This window comes from Ursus maritimus, unplaced genomic scaffold (assembly GCF_017311325.1).
Source record: "Ursus maritimus isolate PB19 unplaced genomic scaffold, ASM1731132v1 scaffold_6, whole genome shotgun sequence".
NCBI classification, from domain to species: Eukaryota; Metazoa; Chordata; class Mammalia; order Carnivora; family Ursidae; genus Ursus; species Ursus maritimus.
In genome coordinates, this window is record NW_024426774.1 from 58,997,141 (window position 1) to 59,005,639 (window position 8,499).

At 44.1% G+C, this 8,499-nt stretch overlaps 1 pseudogene; it reads left to right on the forward strand.

The window, feature by feature from the left end:
* The first annotated feature begins 210 nt into the window (after window positions 1-210).
* On the forward strand, window positions 211-775 carry LOC103671284 (annotated as a pseudogene).
* The last annotated feature ends 7,724 nt before the right edge of the window (window positions 776-8,499 follow it).

The following is an 8,499-nucleotide window of genomic DNA, read 5'->3' on the forward strand; positions in this document are numbered from 1 at the left end:
CTTCAGTGTGAAACGTCATGACAAGCCAGCATAATATTTTAATCATTTTCTATCAGTGGCTATGGAAAATGGTTGCGGAAAAAATATAATCAGTGTCCTTTATTCTTCCCCTCCTTTGGTAAGCATTATTTTCACTTCTCTTTCCAAGATTCAGAATTCTACTTTGGTTCCCCTGTTGCTTTTCTTCTCAAACCAGGGTATGTGGGGTAAGGTGGTGGTATGCTGGATACACCTTGGGGCTGTAGGATCAGCATGGTGATTTCCCTGGAGCATTTGCTTTACTTCAGAATTTTTGAGGAAGTGTTGCTGTTTGTAGTGGGCCCGATGGCTTCAAAGTTACTTCGTGGAGTTGGAGCGCTGGCATCGCAGGCCCTAAGGGCCCATGGTCCCAATGGAGTCACCATGGTGTTCCTACTGATGATGAGCAGGTGCCTGGACTGGAGAGGGAGGTCTTGATGGCTGCATGGAAGGGACTGGACCCGTGCAATATGCTAGCCCCCAAAGGCAGCTTCAGGTACCAAGGAAGACCCTCATTTAGTCCCATCTATCACCAACAAGTAAATAGTGGGCTGCATCTTTGAAGAGGACAATACTGCTGTCGTCTGGTTCTGGATGTACAAAGGCGAGACCCAGTGGTGCCCTAGTTTTGGAACCCATTGGAAGCTAGTGCCCCACCAGCTGGCTCACTGAGCCTTTGCACTAACTTACTCAAAATGTGCTGTAAAGTTTCTTCTCTCCAGTAAAGACTAGCTATTGCATTGGCTCCTTCTCCCATTAAAAAAAAGAAAAATAATTTTTGAGGAGAAGTTAATTAATGGAAAGATTATTACTACAATATGGAGTTGAAATTGACATTCATTTTACATAAATTACAGAATTCACATTAATTTTAAATAAAATCAGGAAACTTCAAACTTCTGCTTGGGATTCTTTATATCAACCTCCATCTTCGGGTCGCCAGAAGTGTGATTTCACTCTTCTCTGAGTGAAGGGTGGGAAATCACATGACCCTTGAACCAATCACCCTACTGAGTTTCTTAACAGAGCTGAGAAAGATTTGTCTGTGAATTTTAATATCTTTAGAGTATGGATCTTATTGTATGTATAATGTCAAATTCAGTCATCCCTAATAATGGTGCTAGATATTAGTAGTTGTATTATATGCAAGTGTAAGAAGGAGCAAGACTTCAGTCAGTTTTAACTCTTTGTGGTTTATGATAATGTCCGGATGTGCATATAGTCAATCCATAGTCATTTGAAGACTTGTCATTTGTTTTTGTTTTTTGTTTTTTTTTTAAAAGATTTTATTTATTTATTTGACAGAGAGAGAGACAGCCAGAGAGAGGGAACACAAGCAGGGGGAGTGGGAGAGGAAGAAGCAGGCTCCCAGCAGAGGAGCCTGATGTGGGGCTCGATCCCAGAACTCCGGGATCACACCCTGAGCCAAAGGCAGACGCTTAATGACTGAGCCACCCAGGCGCCCCAAGACTTGTCATTTGTATGTCGATTATCTCAGCTTCTTATGTTCCAAATTTCCACTTATTAGCTCTTGGGGGTTTCTTCCCATTAAATTAGTTGTGATGAGTTGAAAAGCCATTTAACCAGGATTCTAAACATGAAATCTTACATCAGGCTCAAGGGAAATATGTAGAGTGGGCACTCTTGGCAAAGACATCCTGTTGATTTCCACAGGGCTTTGGCCCCAGGCCCCGATATGAAACTCCCGTTCTTGCTGAAATCTGCCACACCAAGCATGGGCCACATGGGCTCTGTTAGCACTTCTGGCTGAAGGCCTGGCCCAAAAGTAGGCTAGTAATGTCCTTAGCCCTGTAGTCCCATGCTCTGAGCTTGATCTTTCAATTTTGCCTTTTGAGATGAGAAAAAGCACGGGTCCTCAAGGAAGAACCAGTGAAGAGGAAATTTCTCTGTAAGGCTAGAGTGGAATTGACCTAAGATGCCCACCTGGGCCAACCCGCTAAGGTAATGGTCCCACACATGGGAGTGCTGAGAGAGAGAGAATGAGAGATGAAAACAGAAAGAGCACCAGACCCGGACATTCCACGCTTCTTTACCCTTCTCTCCTCACAGGGAGAAGTGTGGGAATGTGAGAAAGAACAGTTCAGGTGGTGAGGCAGCTAGTGTGGAGCAGGATCAGGAGGGAAGTTTAGCAGAAGATGCTATCAGGTTTCTCCTGATGGCTGAAGTGTAGGACTAGCATTTTGTCCCCACCAAAGGAAGGCCACTGCTGAGAGAGGCAATGAAATTACGTACATTGCCTCCTTTCTATTGTTGTTCCTTTTCAGGTCTTAGGTGTGGTAAAATGGCATATCAATGGAAGATGCATTGTGTCCCAGGGTGGCATTGGACTATGTGTGGGCTTTCCTCGCGTGGCACCTGGTGCTGATGTTTGCACAATCCATGAGGAAAGGCTTTGTGGAGCCGTTCACATTAACAGTGTGAACAAGACTGCAGGAGGGACCATTTATCTGCGAACAAACTGTTTTCTAGCACTTTAGTAGTACCACTTACATACAATTTTAATGTGCTAATGGAAAGTAATTATTTTCTAGTTAGTGAATCTACTTGAAAGATATAAAATAGCCTTTACCATTCTCTAGTTCAGACACCTCACTAAGTCAGACTTGCCAGGTGCTTTGAACTGGAGCGCTGTGACGGGAATGTTCTCTTGAATTTTTGGTGTCGAGCATGCATGCAAGTAGTATTCCTTTCTTCAGACGAAAAATAAATGATAACATTCTGTTTTGGGTCTTGAAACTGCATGACTGAAAACATAAAGGCGACAACCGTGATATGCTTTTTTAATGAGGGCAGAGATGTCAAGAGAAACCAGCCTTCTAGGAACAAAACAATACTCTGTCAGGTGCAGTGGACTTAAGACCTTTTTCTCTCTTGGAATAATGTCCTTAAAAATAACCAAATTTTCCATTCAGTAGAAAAATGTTCATACCTCTCTCCCCATCAATATGAATTGTTGTCATCGAACATGGAGCACCAGCAAGCCGTATTGATTTTGGAAATTAAAATGGGAATGTTCAAGAACGTTTTCAAAGAATTATATGGGATTTTAGCCTTCTGAATGGCTTTCTTTTTAGGGTCAGTGAGAGTATTCTTGCTAAAATGTAGCCCATTGCTTTAGAAATAGTTTCCTTAATGTCTTTCCTGTCGCCCCTGCTGGGTCTGTGCAGGAAATGTAAACCAACATACAATATGTGTGTTTATTTTCATGTCCCATTTTATGGGAAATTGGATGGGATATTCCACTGAGGCTTCAGCTATGAACTGTTGACAATATGGGGAGAGCAGGGTAGGCTCTTGCTGAAAGAGTTTGCAAGGGACGAAGGGGCTTCCGTAACCTTTGAGAGCTACAGGGAAGAGCCAGGCCTGCCTTCAGGAGTTCTGTTACTCAGAGGTGAGGAGGAAGGCATTCAATAATGAAACCAGCTGGTGAGTTGCTGAGCCATTAAATGACATCCTCACCAGCCAGCCCTTGTTGCCAACACAGTAGGTCTGCTGGTGTGCCACACCTCATCTTGGGGGATGTTATGTCTGATACTGTGTGGTCTTCCTGCCTCTGCTGGCTACAGGAAACTCAGGGTACCAAACACCCAGTCCAAACCCCACAAGGGGTCATTAACCAGGTGGGGGGCAGAGTTACCCTGAGGACCCCTGCAGGACCAGAGAGGCTATAGATTGTCAAACCAGTCATATCCTGGCCATGTGCAGGTGGTAGTGAAACGGCACCTTTTCCTGGGATCCTACTGGAAAAGCAATTTAAAAAGTGTCTGGGTAGAGTGGGGCCTGAGCAGGGTGTGTGTGTGTCTGTGTGTTTCCCGTAGAAGGTTTGAGATCTCAGAGTTAGACCCATCTGTAAGACAGCAGTAGGTGTCAGTGGGAATGCAAGTTCTTCCTGCAGAAGAAAGGAGTTAGTATGTTTGCATTTTAAGCTCATAAACAGCTGCTGCCTGGACCATCACGGCAAGCACATTGGGGCTGGAGGCGCTAAGGGCTGCTGTTTGCCAGTGCACTGTGACAATTTCCAAGTTGTAGACTGAAATACTGTATAAACTTCCAACTGATTAGGATTTGCTTTGTGTTTCTAAACAAGGAAATTGAGGAGTGTCAAATTAATTTTGTAGTTTTGGTCATTTTTTAATTCCAAGTTGGCCATCCCAGCCTAGATTTGTGCAAGTTCTGATTCCAGAAAATAGTCGAAGTACTAAACTTGGTAAATAAATGTGTTTATTTTACAAATGGATTCAAGATGAAACACCCAGCACTTCTCCAGGGCATTTCTGTCCCTGCCTGTTCATTTTAGCATCTTGACCAAATGAATTCCCTTCCCTTAGTATAATATTTAAATGGACTTCTGGCGTCTGATGCATTGCCTGCTGCTCCAGTTCCCTGAGAAAGTCATTTAAATAGATTTTGACTATCTTGCATCTACTATGAAAGCCAATCTATTAAAAATCCTGGTCACTTCTCTCTCTCTAATTTTAGACAAGCCATGTGGAATTATTGGCATTTGAGAAAACTCATCTTATCAGAGCTGAAAGTTTTGGATTTAATTTTTAACAATCTTTTTATTTTTTTCCTTTTTTAGATAGAAAAATGAACACAAAGTCAAATAAGAAAAGTTTGCCATGAGAAGTTAGCAAGCTGTCAATAGAGATTTCACTACTAAATGAAACCTCACTTCAGCTTTTGGAGGAAGATTCCCACCTCCCCTTCTCCCAATTCCTAACCTTCCCTCCACCCCACTCTTCCCATGCCCAATATAAAAAAGGAAAAGAACCTTGACAGGTGTCCTGCCTTCCAGGAATTTGCCATCTGGTCAGGGAGACAAGCTCTACTCATTCAGAGGGTGGACCATGTGCCTTGGGTTTTTTGTCATGCAGATGAGGGGTGCAGAGTGGAAAGGACCAGGGTGTGGTGGAAGTTGACCTGGAGGGATGGTGAGACCTGGGTATGTGAAGAGCAAGAGAGGAGGTGCTGACTGCACAAAGATGGTGAATATAAGTGCAACAGTGGCTACAGAAGTAAGAAGTAGAAAGTATGGGTGCCTGGGTGGCATAGTCTGTTAAGCATCTGACTCTTGGTTTTGTCTCAGGTCGTGATCTCAAGGTCATGAAATCCAGTGCCGGGTCAGGTTCCCCGCTTAGCATGGTGTCTGCTTGAGGTTCTCTCTCTCCCTCACCCTGCCCCTCCTGCTATGCTCTCTCTCTCTCTCTCTCTCTCTCTCTCTCATAAATAAATAAATAAATAAATCTCTAAAAAAAAGGTGGAAAGCGAAAGGTAGAACTGAGGGACAGGGACTTGGCCAGCTTGACTGCATCCCCAGAAAGAGGGGAGATCATGCAGGAGGGTAGTAGGAGATGGGGCTGTAAAGAAGTGTGGGGCCAGAAGGGAGAAGCCCTGGGGTCGGGCTAAGGAGTTTGGATTTTGTGGTGTGGCCAGTGGGATGAGCCAAGAAGTGGTGGGGACAAATGAAATCCAAGATGGAGACTCGTGTTCTCAAAGTTCTTGGGCTGTATGTGGTGCATATGTTAAACCACAATGTGTGCCTCCAGGATGAGAATGTCCTAGGGGCCGGAGGCCGAAGCACTCCTCAAAGAGGGGGAGATAGAGAATGCCATAGACAGGGGTTGGCTGGGAAAGTGTCAAGGAAGAGCAGGGTTTTACAAGGTGGAGGCAGCAGTAATTAGTAGTGCTTGGACCCATCTTCTACCACAGGAAGATGATTATTAAAGCAGTACTGGGTCCTACCTTGGCAGTCAAGATGTATGAATAAAAATACATTGGTCACCAATTTACTTCCTGTTCCCTTTCTTCCCGTTTAAAATAGTAATTGATGCTTTTTCCCCCCAAACAGATGTTCTTAATTTTTTAGCACATTGTGGGGTTGCAGAATGGGGCGCGGGGGGGGGGGAAGCAGCTGGCAATAGCATCTTTTATTTTTTTATTTTCTGGCTGTGGGTTGGAGTTAGAATGAAGATTTAGAAACGGGGAAGCAGAGGCTTGTGGCCCTGGGTCCCGACTCCTCACACCACCTCAGGTAGCAGTTGTCCTGATGAGCCAAACCTGCAGCCTATTGACAAGTCGGTCGCATCTTTATATTACATAAGTTATACCTGCTTGTGGTGAAGAACAAGAAAGGTTCCCCTCCTCCAGTTTCTTTCTCTGGAGAAAGCCAGTGTCAACAGTTTGGTATTTATCCCTTGTCTTCTTTTCTTTGCAGACAGTAATACTGATGACAACCAACCTCAACTGGGGGCTTTCTATGTGCCAGCCACTATTTTAAGTGCTTGACATGTCTGAACTCATTAAATCATTTAGTCCATACATTAGTCCTATGAAACAGGTGTTACTACTCTCTCCATTTGACAGATGAGGACACTGAGGCATTGAGATGTCTAATAATTCCCTTGGGGTCACACAGGTAGTAGGAGATGAAGTCAGATTGATACGCAGGTAGTCTGAATTTGCAGCTGTGCTCTTAGTGACTCTATGCTGTCTCCATGAATGTGTTTACTATCTAGCACATGCAATTATAAATTTAGTTCTTACTTAAGAAAATAAAACCATGTTCCACAATTTGCTTTTTTTGGTAAACAGTAAAAATGTGGATATTTTACTATGTTAGTACACCTACATCCACAGTCTTCTTAAAATCTGTATAGAATTGTACCATCGTTTAATGATTCTCCTATTTGTGGCCATTTGCACTCTTTCCAAATTTTTGCTATTAAAAGCAATATTGCAAGGAACCTCCCAACAATAGCAGCACCAACAGTTATCAGTAATTCTGAATAGCATGCTCACTATGGGCAGAGTTTTAGTCTAAACTCTATCCATGTATGAACTCATTTAAACATGTGTCTTTGTGTAAGTGAGTAAATATTTCTACGGGTTAGATGCCTGGAAGTGGGATACTAGGTTAGAGGCCAAGTGCTTTTGAAATTTTGATTGCAACTGCCCACTTTTCCTCCAAAAAAGTGTTATTTATTGACTGTCAGCTTTCAACTCAAGACTGTTAGTCATTGTTTGGAATGCACAGACACGTAAGAGAGGGGCCTCCCAGGGGTCTCCAAGGGTGAAGAGACAAGTCACCAGGTGATTGAAGCAGTCTTTCCACGGGCAAGGCTGTGGCATAGCTGGAAACATTACAGGAACGCAGAGAAGGTAGGTCTGTGAGGGGCCAAAGGTTTGGGAAAGGCTTCAAAGAAGAGGTGGGCTGTATGAGGCCTGGAGGATGGGATAGGGTGGGGGAGCAGTCCTCCAGCTTCTCTCTCCAGAACAAGAAGAGAAGAACAAGGCTGAGGGGCTGGTGTAGTTTAAGGATGAACCATTGAGTCAGTGGGATTATGGTCTGACTGAAGCAGAGGGTACTACCAGGAGAGGAGTCAGGTAAGAGTAGAAATGGAAGCCCACCTGTCCTATGTCTTAATTTTTAAAAATTACACACAAATCTAATACATTGCTATGGAATGTCCTATTCTTCCACCTGTGACAATCTTCACAACTGCCTGAAATAGGTTTGAATTTAGAACTTCAGCTCCATGGGACGTGGCACCGGAAGGTGGTGAATTCCGTTTGTAGATCAGCACAATTCAGCCAGGCAATCAAGCTTGTGATAATCCTGTATATTTGCGGCAGTTCCTTTGATTAGGTTTTCACTTCTGCCAGTGTTGAAGCATGCTGGTGGTGGGCTGTTTGCAAGAGCAGGATGTCATGGCCCAGAAAAGGTGAGCGGGTGTCCCGGACACACAGAGGTTGGATCTCCCAAATCTCCGACTTGAAGCTAAGACGTGGGCATGGAAACATTCCTATTCGACATCTGTCCTCACCCCACCCCCAGCCAACAAAGAGAGAAATGCAGGTGTCCGCCTGTGACTTCCTGTTCTGCAGTGGAAGTGGGCTCCTGTGTTTTTGTTTCACAAACACAGTTAAGGTCTGATTTCAGTGCTGCAATAGGGAAGCGAGGGCGATGGTAAGAAACCCAGAACTTGGATGCAAATGATGGAGCCATTTTTAATTTGTTCAGTGTAATCAGGTAGGGGAAATTCTATGTTTAAATATAACCAACCACTTCGAACCACATATGGAAGTAGCTATGTAAGAAATGCTTGGTGACGCATTGCCAGAGTTGTAAAATTTGTACCTCTCAAGACAAGGACATTGAGAAGCTTCTCACGGTGATGCTAACGCATCTGCATCGTACCGTGCGTGCAATTTCACGTCATAAATAATGGATTTACAGGCTTACCTACTACTCTGGAATATTACACGTGTAGAATGTGGCTACATTAATGTCACCGTGAGACCCTTACCTTTTGTAAGGAGGCTTTCTCTGCTGCAGGCTGGGGCCAGGCAGGGCTGGGCTGGAGAGAGCCGATGCTGCCTGGCCTTGCAACTTTGCCTAACAAGCACAAACACTGTTTTGGACTCGAGGACCTTGAGCTCCACCAGCCACAAATCACA